At 40.8% G+C, this 17244-nt stretch overlaps 1 protein-coding gene across 2 annotated transcripts in view; it reads right to left on the bottom strand.

Annotated features, from left to right (window-relative positions):
• The window catches only part of B3GALT1 (beta-1,3-galactosyltransferase 1), a 576174-nt gene that overhangs the window by 23573 nt on the left and 535357 nt on the right, over positions 1–17244 (bottom strand). Inside the window, exon 6 of one of the 2 annotated variants that reach the window (XM_063648259.1) lies at positions 12644–12804. The exons of the other annotated variant lie outside the window; for it this stretch is intronic. The gene's annotated coding sequence lies outside the window, so the exon portion shown is untranslated. The remainder of the gene's footprint in view (positions 1–12643; positions 12805–17244) is intronic. 2 annotated transcript variants of the gene reach the window in all.

Here is a 17244-nt window from a genome sequence, read left to right as displayed (position 1 = left end):
GTGGGTTGTCAGTTTGCTCTGCTGACTGTTCCTTTTGCTGTGCAAAAGCTCTTTAGTTTAATTAGGTCCCAGTGATTTATCTTTGTTTTTACTGAATTTGCTTTTGGGTTCTTGTCATGAAATCCTTGCCTAAGCCAATGTTTAGAAGAGTTTTTCCAATGTTATCTTCAGAATTGTTGCAGTTTCAGGTCTTAGGTTTAAGTCCTTAATCCATCTTGAGCTGATTTTTGTATAAGGTGAGAGATGAATATCCAGTTTTGTTTTCCTATCTGTGGCTTGCCAATTATCCCAGCACCATTTGTTGAAAAGGGTGTCGTTTCCTCACTTCATATTTTTGTTTGCTTTGTTGAAGATCAGTGGCTGTAAGTATTTGGGTGTATTTCTGGGTTCTCTATTCTGTTCCATTGGTCTATGTGCCTATTTTTATACCAGCACCATGCTGTTTTGGTGACTATGGCCTTATAGTATAGTTTAAAATCAGGTCGTGTGATGCCTCCAGATTTGTTCTTTTTGCTTAGTCTTGCTTTGGCTATGCGGGCTCATCTTTTGTTCCATATAAATTTTAGAATTGTTTTTCCTAATTCTGTGAAGAATGACGGTGGTATTTTGATGGGGATTGTGTTGAATTTGTAGATTGCTTTTGTCAGTATGGTCATTTTCACAATATTGATTCTACCCATCCATGATCATGAGATGTGTTTCCGTTTGTTTGTGTTGCCTGTGATTTCTTTCAGCAGTGTCTCATAGTTATCCCTGTAGAAGTCTTTTGACTCCTTGGTTAGGTATATTCCTAAGTATTTTATTTTTTTTTGCAGCTATTGTAAAGGGGTTGAGTTCTTGATTTGATTCTCCACTTGGTTGCTGTTGTTGTATGGAAGAGCTACTGATTCATGTACATTAATCTTGTATCCAGAATCTTTGCTGAATTCTTTCATCAGTTCTAGGAGCTTTCTGGAGGAGTCATTAGGGTTTTCAAGGTAAATAATCATATCATCAACAAACAATGACAGTTTGACTTCCTCTTTACCAATTTGGATGCCCTTCATTTCTTTCTTTTGTCTGATTGCTCTGGCTAGGACTTCCAGTACTATGTTGAAGAGGAGTGGTAAGAGTGGGCATCTTTGTCTTGTTCCAGTTCTCAGACGGAATGCTTTCAACTTTTCCCCATTCAGTATTATGTTGGCGGTGGGTTTGCCATATATAACTTTGATTACATTGAGGTATGTCCCTTATATGCCGATTTTGCTGAGACTTCTAATCATAAAGAGATGCTGGATTTTGTCAAATGCTTTTTCTGCATCTATTGAGATCATCATGTGAATTTTGTTTTTAATTCTGTTCATGTGGTGTATCACATTTATTGACTTGCATATGTTAAACCATTCCTGCATCCCTGGTATGAAACCCACTTGATCATGGTGGATTATCTTTTTTGATACATTGTTGGATTTGGTTAGCTAGTAGTTTGTTAAGAATTTTAGAATCTATGTTCATCAAGGATATAGGTCTGTAGTTTTCTTTTTTTGGTTATGTCCTTTCCTGGTGTTGGTATTAGGGTGATGCTGGCTTCACAGAATGAATTAGGGAGGGTTCCTTCTGTCTCTATCTCGTGCAGTAGTGTCAAAAGCATTGATACCAATTCTGCTTTGAATGTCTGGTAGACTTCTGCTGGGAATCTATTTGGTCCTGGACTTTTTTTTGTTGGTAATATTTAAATTACCATTTTAATTTCGCTGCTTGTTATTGGTCTGTTCAGGGTATCTAATTCTTCCTGATTTAAGCTAGGAGGGTTGTATTTTTCCAGGAATTTATCCATCTCTTCTAGGTTTTCTAGTTCGTGTATGCAAAGGTGTTCATAGTAGCCTTGAATAATCTTTTGTATTTCGGTGGTGTCAGTTGTATTATCTCCTGTTTTGTTTCTTAGTGAGGTTATTTGGATTTTCTCTCTTCTTTTCTTGGTTAATCTTGTTAACGGTCTATCAGTTTTATCTTTTGAAAGAACCAGCTTTTTGTTTCATTTATTTTTTGTATTTTTTGTTTGTTTGTTTGAATTTCACTTAGTTCTGCTCTGAATTTGGTTATTTCCTTTCTTCTGATGGGTTTGGGTTTGGTTTGTTCTTGTTTCTCTAGTTTCTTGAGGTGTGACCTTAGAATGTCAGTTTGTGCTCTTTCAGTCTTTTTGATGTATAGGTGTTTAGGGCTACGAACTTTCCTCTTAACACCGTTTTTGCTGTATTCCAGAGGTTTTGGTAGGTTGTGTCATTATTGTCATTCAGTTTGAAGAATTTTTAAATTTCTGTCTTGATTTCATTTTTGACCCAGTGCTCATTCAGGAGCAGGTTATTTAATTCCCATGTATTTGCACAGTTTTGAAGGTTCCTTTTGGAGTTGATTTCCAGTTTTATTCCTCTGTGGTCTGAGAGAGTGCTTGATATAATTTCAGCTTGCTTAAATTTACTGAGACTTGTTGTATGGCCTATCATATGACCTATCTTGGAGAAAGTTCCATGTGCCATTGAATAGAATGTGTATTCTGTGGTTGTTGGATGAGATGTTGTTTTTGTTCCAAGGTATAGTTTAAATCCATTGTTTCTTTGTTGACTTTCTGTCATGATGACCTGTCTAGTGCTGTCAGTGGAGTATTGAAATCCCCCATGATTATCGTGTTGCTGTCTATCTCATTTCTTAGGTCTACTAGTAAGTGTTTTATAAATTTGGGAGCTCCAGTGATAGGTGCATATATGTTTAGGATTGTGATATCTTGCTGTTGGACAAGGCCTTTTACCATTATATAGTGTCTCTCTTTGTCTCTTTTAACTGCTGTTGCTTTAATGTTTGTTTTGTCTGATATAAGAATAGCTAGTCCTGCTCATTTTTGGTGTCCATTTGCATGAAATGCCTTTTTCCACACCTTTAGTTTATGTGAGTCCTTATGGGCTAGGTGAGTCTCCTGAAGACAGCAGATGGTTAGTTGGTGAGTTCTTATCCATTCTGTGGTTCTGTATCTTTTAAGTGGAGGATTTAGGCCATTTACATTCAATGTTAGTATTGAAATGTGAGGCACCGTTGCATTTATTGTGCTGTTGGTTGCCTGTGTACTTTTTGTTTGTTTTTGCTTTTTTAATTATATTTTTGTTTTATAGGTCCTGTGTGATTTATGGTTTAAAGAGGTTCTGTTTTGATGTGTTTACAGGATTTGTTTCAAGAAACAGAGCTTCTTTTAGCAGTTCTTGTAGTGGTGGCTTGGTAGTGGTGAATCTATCATTTGTCTGAAAAAGACTATCTTTCCTTCATATATGATGCTTAGTTTCGCTAGATACAAAATCCTTGGCTGATAATTGTTTTGTTTGAGGAGGCTGAAGATAGGGCCCCAATCCCTTCTAGCTTGTAGGGTTTCTGCTGAGAAATCTGCTGTTATTCTGATAGGTTTTCCTTTATAGGTTACTTGGTGCTTCTGTCTCACATTTCTTAACATTCTTTCCTTTGTCTTCTCTTTAGATAACCTGATGACAATGTGCCTAGGTGACGATCTTTTTGCGATGAATTTCCCAGGAGTTCTTTGTGCTTCTTGTATTTGGGTGTCTAGGTCTCTAGCAAGGCGGGGAAGTTTTCCTCGATTTTTCTCCCAAATATGGTTTCCAAGCTTTTAGAATTCTCTTCTTCCTCAGGAACACTGATTATTCTTAGGTTTGGTCATTTAACATAATCCCAGACTTCTTGGAGACTTTGCTAATATTTTCTTATTCTTTTTCTTTGACTTTGTTGGATTGGGTTAATTCAAAGACCTTGTTTTTGAGCTCTGAATTTTTCTTCTACTTGTTCAATTCTATTGGTGACACTTTCCAGAGCATTTTGCATTTCTATAATTGTGTCCAATGTTTCCTGAAATTTTTATTGTTTTTTCTTTAAGCTATCGATTTCCTTGAATATTTCTCCTTTCACTTCTTTTATTGTTTTTTGATTTCCTTGCATTGAGCTTTGCCTTTCTCTGGTGCCTCCCTAGTTAACCTCCTAAATTCTTTTTCAGGTAAATCAGGGATTTCTTCTTGGTTTGGATCCATTGCTGGTGAACTAGTGTGATTTTGTTGTAGGAGGGCTGTGTTAAAGAGCCTTGTTTTGTCATATTACCAGGATTACTTTTCTGGTTCCTTCTCATTTGGGAAGGCTCTGTCAGGGGGAAGATCTAGGGCTGAAGGCTGTTGTTCAGATTCTTTTGTCCCACAGGATGTTCCCTTGATGTAGTACTCCCCCCTTTTCCTATGCATGTGGCTTCCTGCGAGCCAAAATGCAGGGAATGTTATCTCTCTTCTGGGTCTAGCCACTCAGTAAGTCTACCTGACTCCAGGCTGGTACTGGGTGTTGTCTGCACAGAGTCCTGTGATATGAATCATCTATGGGCCTTCCAGACGTGGATACCAACAAGCACCTGTTCTGGTGGAGGTGGCTGGGGGGTGCAATGGACTCTGTGACGGTTCTTAGCTTTGGTGGTTTAATGCTTTATTTTTGTGCTGCTTGGACTCCTGCCAGGAGGTGGCGCTTTCCAGAGAGCACCAGCTGTGGTAGTATGGAGAGGAACTGGTGGTGGGTGGGGCCCTAGAACTCCCAAGATTATATGCTCTTTGTCTTCAGCTACCAGGGTGGCTAGGGAAGGAGCATCAGGTGGGGGCAAGGTGAGGCGTGTCTGAATTCAGACTCTCCTTGGGCAGGTGTTGCTCCAGCTGCTGTGGGGGATGGGGGTGAGATTCCCAGGTCATTGGAGTTGTGTACCTAAGAGGATGATGGCTGTCTCTGCTGAGTCATGCACGTTGTCAGGGAAGTGGGGCAAAGCCGGCAGTCACAGGCTTCACCCAGCTCTCATGCAAACTAAAGGGCCAGTCACACTCCCACTGTACCCCCTAACAGCCCCCAGTCTGTTTCCAGGCAGAGGGCGAGCCAGGCTTGAAAACCTGCCCCAGGCTACCTGCCTCCCAGCTGGGAAAGAACAAGGCTTGGTTCTTTTCCTGCCTGTGGAGTCTGCACACTGGATTTGCGCCCTCCCCTGAGTTCTGGCCAGGAGGCTTCTCACCCCATTCAAATTGTTATACAGTTCAGCTAGAGATTTCTTTCTTTCTGTGGAGTTTTACCTCCTGCTCCTCTGGCTGCCCTCTCGATGGATCCTTGTGGTGCCCAGCAGGAAGGGCCTGTTTGGGGACCCAGCGAGCTCCCAAGGCCTTTCTGCTGCTTCCTCTACCCCTGTATTTCGCTAGGCTCTCTAAATTGACTCTGCTCCAGGTAAGGTCTGAAGCTTCTCCTGCAAACAGACCTTTAGTTTCTCCAGTAGGGGTGTGTGTTTGGGAGAGGAGGGTCTCCCTTTCCCACTACCGCAGGTGGGGCACTCATAGTACTTGGGGTGTCTCCCGAGTCCTGCAGGAGCAGTCTGCTTCCTTCAGAGGGTCTGTGGGTCCTCTCGGGATTTCTGGTTTGTTCTTGCAGTCGATCTGGAGCTAAAATTCATAATGTGAGTCTCTGCATGCTGCTCTGTGTGGAGCTGCAATCTAGTCCTGCCTCCCGTCCACCATGATGATCCTTGCCTCCTCTTACATATTTTCATTTATTAAAACGGGATCATGTAGTCTGCAGATTTTCATGTGCTTTTCCCCCACTTGGCAAGCATCATCAACACTTTTGCATTTGACTATGTACTCCTGTGCCATTCATTTTCAATGACTGCCATATTCCAATCATGTAAGCATCTCTCCACTGTTATTAGATATTTCGTCTAATAGGCTTCCTATTCTTCCCACATTTACTCTGTGAGCATTATCAGAGAATCCAGTGGTATGAATATTGGGACAGATGACGTTGTTCTTGGTTCTATAAAGCCTTCTCCTAGAAACTTCACATGCCTCAGTTTTGGTGTCAGAGAACAGAGGCACTAACAGTGATCTGCTGTCTGGAGTCCTCAAATCATACTCATAGTGCCACTGAAAGTCATAACTTCCCAACCTGGCTCATCATTCTGCAACTTCAACTTATTCCCAGGCCACTAATATTTCAGAGGAACAATACAGGCAATTGAAACCTGCAGTTTATGGGTCAAGTACACAGAACGGCACTAAGTCAACCCTTCTGATGTTAGGATGACAATAGTATGTGATCTGGGGTCTTTAGGGTGGCAGTATAAGACAGTACCATGTTTGGTTTGAAGTCTTCCTGGTTATTTATCTCAGAGCTCGTCCAGGAATGACAAAGACACATCACTTCTATCCTAGGTAGTGTCTCCAGCACCATAGCGGCAGTTATTAAGAGGCTGAAATCAGCAATCCTGGCAGTCCGTCTGATTAGCCAATAGAATAATGATTTGACCTGACTGCCAAGCACTGAGGATTCCTATCTGGGGATTCACCACAGAGGTCCTTCTGGGCATCTGGTCAAGTGTGGCATGATGGAGTCTGACAGGCTGGATTTCCCTGGTCTAAATGGAGTTCTACTCCTGGTATGTTATCTTGATTTCCTTTCATCTTACTTTCGTGAACTGTGAAGTATTTTGAAATAATCTTTCATATACAGGCAGTCAAATTAGACCAAAAATACATCAGCTTTCTCTAAGTGTTAAATACTTATGAAAATTTACAGCTGCAAACTTTTATTTTTTACTTATCAGGATTTTTAATTTTGTCAGTAATTTTGAAGACCATTTGTTAAGGGACTTATTCCAGGAGGCAGTATTGTGAATTGCTAAAACTACAGACCATGTGGTCAGGCATCCTGGGTTCAAATCCTGCCATTTACTAGCTGTATCACTGCTCTGCAATCATTTCTTCAGCTTCAACATGAGAAAAGTGTGCCTATTTCAGGTTCACGAAAATGAAAGAAATAAATGTCAGAAAGGCACTTAATATCAGCCTTGGCACCCAATAGTGCTCAATACATATTATTATTATTATTATTATTATTATTATTATTATTGATTCAGGGTCTGTTGTGCAGGCTGGAATATGGTGGCGTGATCCTACTCACTGCAACCTCCACCTCCTGGGCTCAAGTAATCCTCCTGCCTCAGCCTTCCAAGCAGTTGGGACTACAGGTGTGTGCCACCACACCCGGATAATTTGATATTTTTTTGTAGAGACGGAGTTTCGTCATGTTTCCCAGGCTGGTCTCAAATTCCTGAGCTCAAGCGATCCTCCTGCCTCTGCCTCTCAAAGTGCTGGGATTACAGGTGTGAGCCACTGCACCCAGCCAAATATTAATATTATTAATTTTAACATTTAAAGAAAATTATACATACAGTTAAATATTTAATACAACTTATTAGCAATCTAGGTGCTGTTATTACTATTGTCTCTACTAAGTGCAGGTGCTCCTGTCCTCTAAGGAGTTGAAGTCTAAACAGTAGTCACTTACGATTTATTTCAGTATACATTCTACAGAAACTGACGAAATAATGACATAGAAGTAAGTATGAAATGTGAAGATGCACTGCTCAGCTTGAACAGATGTGGGAAAGAATTGCTGGAGTCAAAAGGCACATTGCGCAGTGGAGTTTTACTTGGCCGGGCAGCAGCATGGGTAACTGAAAGTTCGTGGTTGCTACTTCTCTCTAGGATTTTAAACTCAGGCTCAACTCTAAAGACCTGGAGAGACCTCATGTGTTTCTATTTTGCTTTGTTTTGACCATTGGCTTTTATTGTCTGGAAGATATGATAAAATAGGTCCCTACCATAATAGGTGAAAAGTAACTTTTGTAATAATATGTGTCTTTATATAGCCCAGTTCAGGGAATACATTTTAATTCATTTGGTCTTTTTTCAGCTTCGTTAATATTTATGCTAAACCATGTTCTAATAAAGTGCTTAAAAACCTGGATAAAGTCAAGTTAATAGGTAATAGTGTTGAAGTAAAAACAAGCAAAAAATTTTATTGTTTTTAAAGGAAGCACATTATTGTATGAAAAGTTACTTAAATATAGTCTTTCTATCATTATTTCCTATGGTTAACCTTATTTTCCCCTTTCCCTGAAATATTCACTTGGCAAATATAGAATCTGAAAAGCTATATTCACTGTAACCATTCTGATTTCTAGTATCTTGGTCAGGGCATTTTACTTTCCTAATTAGGAGCATGGCTCAGTGGCTTCTGGCTAGAAAAACAAACAAACAAACAAACAAAAACAAACAGCCTGGAACGCGCTCCTTACTCTCTTAGGAGAAGGGGGAGGCTGGAAGGGGCCTTCTATCCTCATTAGGTGGTGGATACATTTCATTTGCATATTTCACCGATGCTGCTCAGGCAAGTGTGGTCACATCATTGCAGCCAGGTTTGCTAATTGGAGAATGTGAAAGAGTATACATATAATCTCAGTATCTCTGGAGAATTTGTGAAATAGGAGGTTTAATCCCATTGTCTTTATTGGCCCAAAGGCATAGAAAGGTACCAACCCAAATTTTGGGTCTCCATTTAGACCCTGAGGTGGTCACAATGATTAAATGTCAGATGTGAGGAACCAGAAAGTCGACCTTCCTGTTGTAAGGCTGAGCATGTTGTGCTGACCTGTATTGTGCTCTAACACCGTGGGGCAGGAGACAGCTCTTGAATGGCTTTTCAAAAAGGCTTTTCAAGGAGGTTATGACTATCACATAGGCATATCTATCAAGTTGTCATTTTCAGTGAAATTAATGACAAGATGTAAGATAGAGGCATAAAAATGTCAGCCCTCTCCTCGGGCACAGTGCTTGTATCAGAGGATCTCAACATATTTATGAGTGTAACTAGTTTAGAAACTTTATTTTTTTTGAGGTGGAGTTTTGCTTTGTTGCCCAGCCTAGAGTGCAGTGTTGCAATCTTGGCTCACTGCAACCTCCACCTCCTAGGTTCAAGCAGTTCTTCTGCCTCAGCCTCCTGAGTAGCTGGGATTACGGGTGTGTGGCACTGTGCCCTGCCAATTTTTGTATTTTTAGTGGAGATGGGGTTTTGCCATATTGGCCAGGCTGGTCTCAAACTCCTGACCTCAGGTGATCCACCTGCCTCAGCCTCCCAAAGTGCTGGATTACAGGCGTGAGTCACCATGCCTGGCCTAGAAACTTTATTACTGTATCTTATGGGGAGAACATGTGTAGAAAGTCTAACCATTTGTAACCAAAGTAAAAGAACCAGCAAAATCTAACCTAGAACTGAAGTCTCTATCAGGAGACTTGTCATCTTCTGGAAAAGAGACCACAATGGCTTTCAAGGATAGACAAGCCAGGATAAGCCAATCTTTCTCCATCTTCTCATTTTATGACCTTACAAAGGATGCACAATAAGGAAACCATTATTCAGACACTGCTGGCTTTTTATAAAGAAAAACCTAGGCTCCATTTGGGTGCTATTTATTATTAACTTCAAGCTTAAATTTTCTACTGTGGGCACAGATGTTTATACCGAAGACTGTGACATGTACCCAGTCTTCATGATACAAAGTGGAGGCTCCTTTTAATCTGAGTATAAAGACATGATGACCCACAGGAACACCACAGCTCAGATCTCATTCTGTTTATTTTTGAACTCTGCCTTTTGTTAAAGACAGTTTTTGAAATAGAGACCAGCACACCCTATTTTGTGCAGCAAAGTTCCTTTTTTAGATAAGAATCTACTCTGCAATAGAGTTCTACTCCTCACTGATATAGAAATCCAACATTGAGCTTGTTTTTTTAATCAAAAATTCTGATTTTATCCTTACACCTCAAATTTCAGTGTTGGAAGTAGTCTTAGAGATAATTTATGACAATTATCTACTCTAGGTATAAACAGCACCTTAGATACAGATGTATCTTAGGAATTACAGCAGGAGCTTCCAGTATTTCCTTTGGGAATTTGTACTCAGATCTGATCATATTTACTTAAACATGTCATTTTTTTCATGGATAGAATAGCTATTTGTGTAGTTTGAGCATGTACCTTCCAGTTTTATTTTGGGACTTGGTCCAATCAATTATCTTTTTATAGTACCTATGTTTAGATAGATAGGTAACTTTCAGTTTTCCTTTCTCCAGGTTAAGACATGCCCATTTCAATGGTGGGAGAAAAGAAGAATTTACATCACGCATAGTTTTTCTGTTATTGCCCGGTGTCACTTTTCAATGAGCAAATCAGGAAATAGCTACCTTGGGGAGTGATTTTCATCTGATTCGTTATCACTGAAACATCTTTGGAATCTTTCTGAATCTTAAGGAATTGAATTTCCCTGAGATATCCACTGTATGACCTGCAATAATCCCTAGTGCCTCTATTTTTGTTTTTGTTAAATTAATTTCCTAGCCTGTGAGTTTCATATTCATAACCTCTGCAGGAGATACTGCCATCTGCCATGCAGCTAAGCCTCTGAGCTGTGGGCTTGAAAGAATCTATATTTATTTCAAGGACAAAGAAGCCAAGGAGGGAAGGGAGACATGTTTATTTTCACTTTTCCCAGACCACAGTGAGAGTGAATCTAAACTCTGGCAGGGAGACTGCATTAGCTGCCAAACTGCCACAGCCATTTGCATAATGTGTAATCTAAGGTGTTGATCATCTCTGATAAACAGGCATGTTCAGTGAGGGGAGGAGAAATTACACATTGCCCCTCTGCCTGTGCCTTAAGAAACCAATCACACTGCTCTCCATCAACTCTGCAGAGCAGAAACCTTTTTGCTCCATTGAACTTGCTTCCCATTTCTACTTAGCAAACTGACTAATGGCCCTGGCTCGTTCCCTGCTGTCACCTCTAATGGTGCCACGTGCAGCCGCTCCTCCCCCAAAGGAAGGAACCCATGTTCATATAATGGATTGCTTTGGGCTGCATTTTTACTTTACGTTGCTTTGTACATTTAACTACTACACTGCACTACCCCCACTTGCCCCTATATAGAACTTTTGAAGATTGTGAAGGAACATGTTTGTTAGGAAAGCACTTTGCTGTTAAAAATCTAACCATTTGATGTTAATGCAATTTTTAATAGAGCATTTGTTGAGGGTGGGTGTTCAGCATAAAAATTTGGTTTTAGAAACTGGACATATATTTGTTTGCATAGTTATGCAAATGCCTTTGCTTTAACAAGTGAGTCCTCATATTTAATTGAAAGTCCTCATATTAACTGTTCAGTGAAATTTGTATTTTTAAGTATATGGTGGTTAAAAGTGAGATTCTCATAACTTTGGATTTTGCTGCATTGACTTATTTTGTCCCCATTCCCATTATACAGTAATGGTGTCATTTTGCTGGGGGATTGACAGTGGGAGGTTTGTACACCTCTTCTGGCATGTGTTTATGTGGTAATTACAACTTGTAATAACAATACTACTTTTGCTAATAATGTGTAGTACCTTGGTGTCAGAAACTATTCTGTAATTCTCAAGTTATCATCCTTACTTTTAGAAATAATGAAACTGAAGGCTGGAGTATTTAGAGACTTCTAATTCCATTTGGTGGAAGCCCATGAAATTGTCATTTATGTAGCTTAAAAATGGTTGAACATCAGCAGCTCTCTATGGCTCTTCAGGAGAGCCAGAATTCAAATTAGTGTCAGCCACAATCTATAGTCAGCCTTCCTTCCATGGTGCCATGCTGCTGCCTTATTTATTTATATTTTGTCTTATTTCAAGAATCTCACCTTGTATACATTACACACAATATAATATATGGCTACTGTCTGTTGACTGGCTTTTTAAAAGGTTTGGAGAGTGCCACAGATTCGTGTTTGGTAACCATCTGGTGAACTATTAGGTCTCAGGTTTTACCACTGTAAATCTAGATGATTATAAAGGACTATTAGACATTATCTTTTAAGTCATTATTTTCTCTCCTCTCTACTTATGTTGCAGTTTTCCAAAGTCCAAATAGCTGTCACCAGTGATGGGCTCTTCCTGAGACAGGTAAAATCTTGCATCTCTGTTCTCTCTTCCTCATTTATATTTTTCTGTGTTTTCGCCAACCAGTGAGGCTCAAAAATGTCACAGATTTCATGAGATGACTGAGAAAGCACTTAGTAATCCACCTTTAAAGAGTCCCTCCCATCTCTTTCTCCCTCTATTCATATCTCCTTTCCACATTCTCATTTCTTCCCGCTGCACCACTTTCTCTTTCTCTCTTCTGGAGATAATACTCTAATTTTTTGGCCACAAGTGTTTACCTCAAATCCTTATTTTGGCCATTTTAAGAACATACCTGCCCATTTTGAAAGAACCCAGGTGGTTTTAATATTGAGTATGTCCCAAAGATATGAATTTTGAGAGCAAACCAGTGACTACACAATTCATAGTGTGATTACATAGTAATTACTCAATTTGCTTATGAACACTGAATCCTCTCCATGGGTTCCAGACAGATGTCACAGCAGATGCACCTCATATAAAGGAGAATTTCCATTAACTGCAGTTGTAGTTGGGCTTATAACTAACTATGGGAGTGCTGAATTACATTGTTAATAAAGGGCACTGTTGAGAACTATTAGGAAGTATGATTCAGACAGGAGATGGACAGCAGTTGTTAAGCATGGGAAGGTTCCCGTGAATAAGTGTGTCAAATATAATGCTGACATTTCAAAGAGTTGATGAATACTTGGCTTTGGGGCTATGTGACAGTTATTGATAGTAATAACTGGATTTTGTAGAGAACTTGGTAGCATACCAATTTATTTCTACTTACACTATGATTATCGGCAGAATCCAGGAGGTAGAGGCAAATGTCCAGAGGCTCAGAGGCTCACCCATGTTCTTATAACTGGTGTGCAGTGGAGTCCAAACCCATGGCAAGGCTGCCCTGATATTCAAGCCACTTCTCTTAGCATCACCTCACGCTGCTTCTTCCTGGGAATGGTCAGTTCAGTCAACCAATCAATTCGACTGTGCATGTATTTTTAATGAAACTGACTTGTTGACTTGCTAATTTAAAATCAAAGTGATTGAATCAGCTGTTTGTGAAAACACAGGTTAAGGAAGCACTTGCTTATTTTTACATCAAACTTTTTGGTAGTATATATTTTCAAATGGCTACAGTTTGAAATCAATTCTTTGTGCAACAGAGGAAACAGCTGAACATGCAGCAGTCTTTTCAACTAAATTCATACACATCCAGGATAATCAACACTGGTAGCATCTTCAAATAGGCAGCACATGGGCCCATATTGATATTGACAGTTCACAATTGTGGACAAGTTTGAAGTAAATTAATGTACAAACTTTTCAGGTGAAAGCCTGAAAGCATTTCACTGAAGGCTGGGAAACATTTGCACGTCTCCCTGATTTTCTCACAAAACTTTTTTTTTTTTTTTTAAAGTATGAACAAATCCCTACCCTGCCCTGTTCCCACTTAATGTCTTTCCTCATCCAAATGACAATGGTATGTTTGCCACACAGCCTGCCCACTACTGACCCCTGCTCCCAGGTCTGTGAAAAAGACCTGGCCTTAGTGAGGTTTGTCATTCAGGAAGCTGCTCAAGTGTTGAGGGCTGCAGAGAATTCACTTCTGCTCAGTCCTTGAAGACATTTCTCTGGGCGTGACTTCCAGACTCTGGTGGGCATTGGTGAGAACGACAGAGAGAAATGATGCAGTGATCAACAGGACTTCCACACAAATGTCAATGCTTGGTGAGGAAAAAACTGCTTTTAATCTTCCTGTGCGGTTCTTCTTCATAAAAGAACATCCGTGCTTTCTAGACATTTCTTTTGCCTTTTCCTCTCCTCCCAAAAGACTCTGTGGTTACTTGTAGTCAGCCCCTTCTCCTGGCCTTTCCACTTTCTCCTCAGAAGGACCACCACTCCATTTCATTTACCTACATGGGCTTTGCACCCCTCCTTGGAGCACTCGCCCTGCTATGGCTTCTCTGTCTCACATAACTTCCCACCCCATTCTCCCATGAATCTCAGAGGACTGTTCTCCCAGATCATCTCATCCTGCCCAGCAGGAAGCCACAGCTCACATCTCAGCCAAGGGGAGGGGTAGAGATGATGCCAGTGGAGAAGGATATCAACAAAGGAGGAGAGAAGGAAAGGCATCAACTGAGACTTTTCAAGAGTGGTCAAAAGAGACATGAAAGGCCTCTGGAGCCTGAAAAATGAAACTCATAAGTGGGGAAAAGACTTGGCTCCCCTTTCTGTCCTGCTCCAACTTTATTTATCATACTTTAGATATCTATTTTTTTTTCTTTCTTTTTTTTTTTTCCTTGAGATGGAGTCTCGCACTGTCACCCTGGCTGGAGTGCAATGGCATGATCTTGGCTCCCTGTAACCTCTGCCTCCCAGATTCAAGTGATTCTCCTGCCTCAGCCTCCTGAGTAGCTGGGATTACAGGCACCCCCGCCACCAGGCCCAGCTAATTTTTTGTATTTTTATAGAGATGAGGTTTCACTATGTTGGCCAGGCTGGTCTCGAACTCCTGACCTCATGATCCACCCAACTTGGCCTCTGAAAGTGCTGGGATTACAGGTGTGAGCCACCACACCTGGCTTGGATATCTATTTTTATTAGAAATAATTTTTGAAAAATGTCTGATATAGTGAGTAGGACATTACAGACAATCAGTAAGAGACGGTTATTAACGTATTGCTTTGTAAGACCCAAGTAACTCAAATCAATATAGGACAATTTGGTTCAAACCATGAAGCAAAAAGTTAGTTTTGATAAAAGCAAGACCGTACTTTTGGTAAAAGTCTCTCTCTGTTATAGTACACAGATTGTGGCAGTCAGTTGTGAGGGACAGCATGACAACTTATGATGATAGTCACCAAGTACTGAAATTTGAGTATGATAATTTTAGAGACAGGACAGTGTTAATGTCAAGACCTGCATTTCAGTCCCACACACATATTACTCCTGGAAATGTTCTGTAACCTCTATAGGTTCCTGTTTCCTAATCTGCAAAATGAAGATCCTACAAAACAAACCACACAGGGTTGGTTGTTCCTAGCTCAAATGGGATCATATATGCAAAGCTCATGACACAGTGCTTAGCATAGAGTAAGCACTCAGTAAAGGCTGTCCATTATTAGGATTGTGATTTTTAAAAAGAGAGCACATTCAAGTTTGTCCTTGTGAAGATATCAGTTTTATGCATTTGCTTTCTGATTTACTTTCCTGAGAGACAAAGAAAGGGACATGGTTTAAGCGTGCCTGTTGAGAATGTAGGAGCCATGAGAAATTCATCTCTTATGCAGACTGTAGCAGGAAAAATATCAGAAACCACACTGGTAGGTTTCCCATCCACTCTATGACCTCTGCCAATCATATTTCTGACCATGTCACATTCCCACAGAACACTTGCCATGAAGTGGTGTTTATTAATTCATTTGGCAGTTCATCACAGGTTAGACTTATCTTACTCGAGCTTGAGAACAATTTTGTGCTATTAGGAAAGATGTGAGAAGTTATTTATGGGACGGCAGGTAGACTCAATTGGTGACAGGGGATTTGTTGACCGTTTCACATTATAGGGCGTTTTCCAAATTCTGGGACTAGACGGTGTATGCTAATTCATTCGACTAACAACTGCAGAGCATCCACTTCTTTTAGGCCCAAGAATAGGTGCCAGGGAATCAAAGGTGCATTACACAGCATCACACTCTGGTGAGAAACATGAGGCCTTATACACAGCTGAATAAATATTTGTTGAGGCAACTGGGAAATAAACCCTTACTTAATTCTGTGTGTTTTTAGAGAGCTTAGAGCAACCTACCCTAAGAGGGCAGGGGAGGGGGCGGAATGCTGTGGTTGTGATGGGTTTCTTGCCTGTCTCTGCTGTGCTTCGAGAGCCCTCTGTGTTGACCTTCTAGCAGTCTCTCTAGGGCTCAGTGAAACCCTCTCAGAAATAGCTGTAACAAAGTCCCAGAAAAGCACACTGGGATGTGGCCAGTCTCAACCCCAACAAACCACTCTTGGTGCCTTTCAAAGTCTGTAAACCCAGGAATTGTGTAATGCTCTGGTTTCCATTCCAGTTTGTTCAATGGCTGAAGCACAGCTTGCGACGGACTTTGGATATAGAGCATCCGAGGCCATAAGCAAACATGCCATCAGAAAGTGCACTCTGTACAGCAGCCACGCACTGAGCAGGGACTGCCAGAGAGGGAAGGGGTGGGGTGGGCGCTATTTGCAGAAAGCAGGCCTGACTCCCTGCTCCTTAGCTCACTACTGCCCATAGCGAGAGCTGCTTGGCTTCATCTTGCCCATTCAGTCTCACCTAGGTGCCAGTCTAGACCAATGCAGTTCCCTAGTTAGGGAGAATTTAGGGGGCCCAAGGGCAGTAACACAGTGGCAAGGATCTTGTCACATTTCCAACTGACCGTGTGCTCAGCCTTTAGGAGCTGAACCAACTGCATTTTGTTTTGTTCTTTGTGACTAAATAGACCACCTTGTACCCTGCTTACTGTGACTGGCACTTGTCTTGTTCTTTGTACCCCAACCTTTGGAGCCTTGTTTCTTTAACTGGCAGGTGAATCTTTAAGCACTGACTTGAAGGGCTGTTTTGGGCAGTAGATGAAATAGCTTGTGAGGCATCTGGCACACAGAATATGTGCCATTTGTGCTGGTGTCTGAGTCTTGACCTTTGTACATTCTGTCCCACTGGTGTTCTTGGAGCCTGGAGTTCTGCCTCTGAACAGGAAGCATGATTGCTTTGGTGTCGAGGACATTTGGTAGAGTACAGTGGAAAAATATGTGATTTATTTACCAATACTGTCATCCTTGGTATCTGATGGGGATTGATTCCAAGATTCCACCATACAAAATCAGCAAATGCTTAAGTTCCTTATATAACATGGTGCAGGATTTGCATATAACCTACATGCATTCTCCTGTGTGCTTTAAATCATCTCTAGATTACTTATAATACCTAATACAATGTAAATGTTATGTAAATAGTTGTTATGCTGTATTTTGTTATTTATATTATCTTTTACTGTTGTATTGTTATGTTTTATTGTTTCTCTTTTGCAAACATTTTCAATCCACGGTTGGTTGAGGCCTCAGATGTGGAACCTGTGGATATGTGGATTCATATGTGCCATAAACATCCCTGACTCTCACCCCATCCTTGACTCCTTCATTCCTTCTTTGAGCCTTATTCAATACTGGCCATCACCTGATCCCTTACACTCACCCCATTCCTGACAGGGTGTCTTCTAATCAGTTCTTGAGTTTCTTCAAGGGTTTAAGCCTCAGAGACCTCCTCAGGGGCATAGGGAGCACTAGGCTGCTATGCTAATGTGCAGGGAATTGAGTCTAGCCCAGCATCTCCTGTAGCCTTCTCTTCCTCAG

This window comes from Pongo pygmaeus, chromosome 11 (assembly GCF_028885625.2).
Source record: "Pongo pygmaeus isolate AG05252 chromosome 11, NHGRI_mPonPyg2-v2.0_pri, whole genome shotgun sequence".
NCBI lineage: Eukaryota > Metazoa > Chordata > Mammalia > Primates > Hominidae > Pongo > Pongo pygmaeus.
The sequence above is the reverse complement of the archived record's forward strand: the minus strand, read 5'-3'. Positions and strand labels throughout refer to the sequence as shown.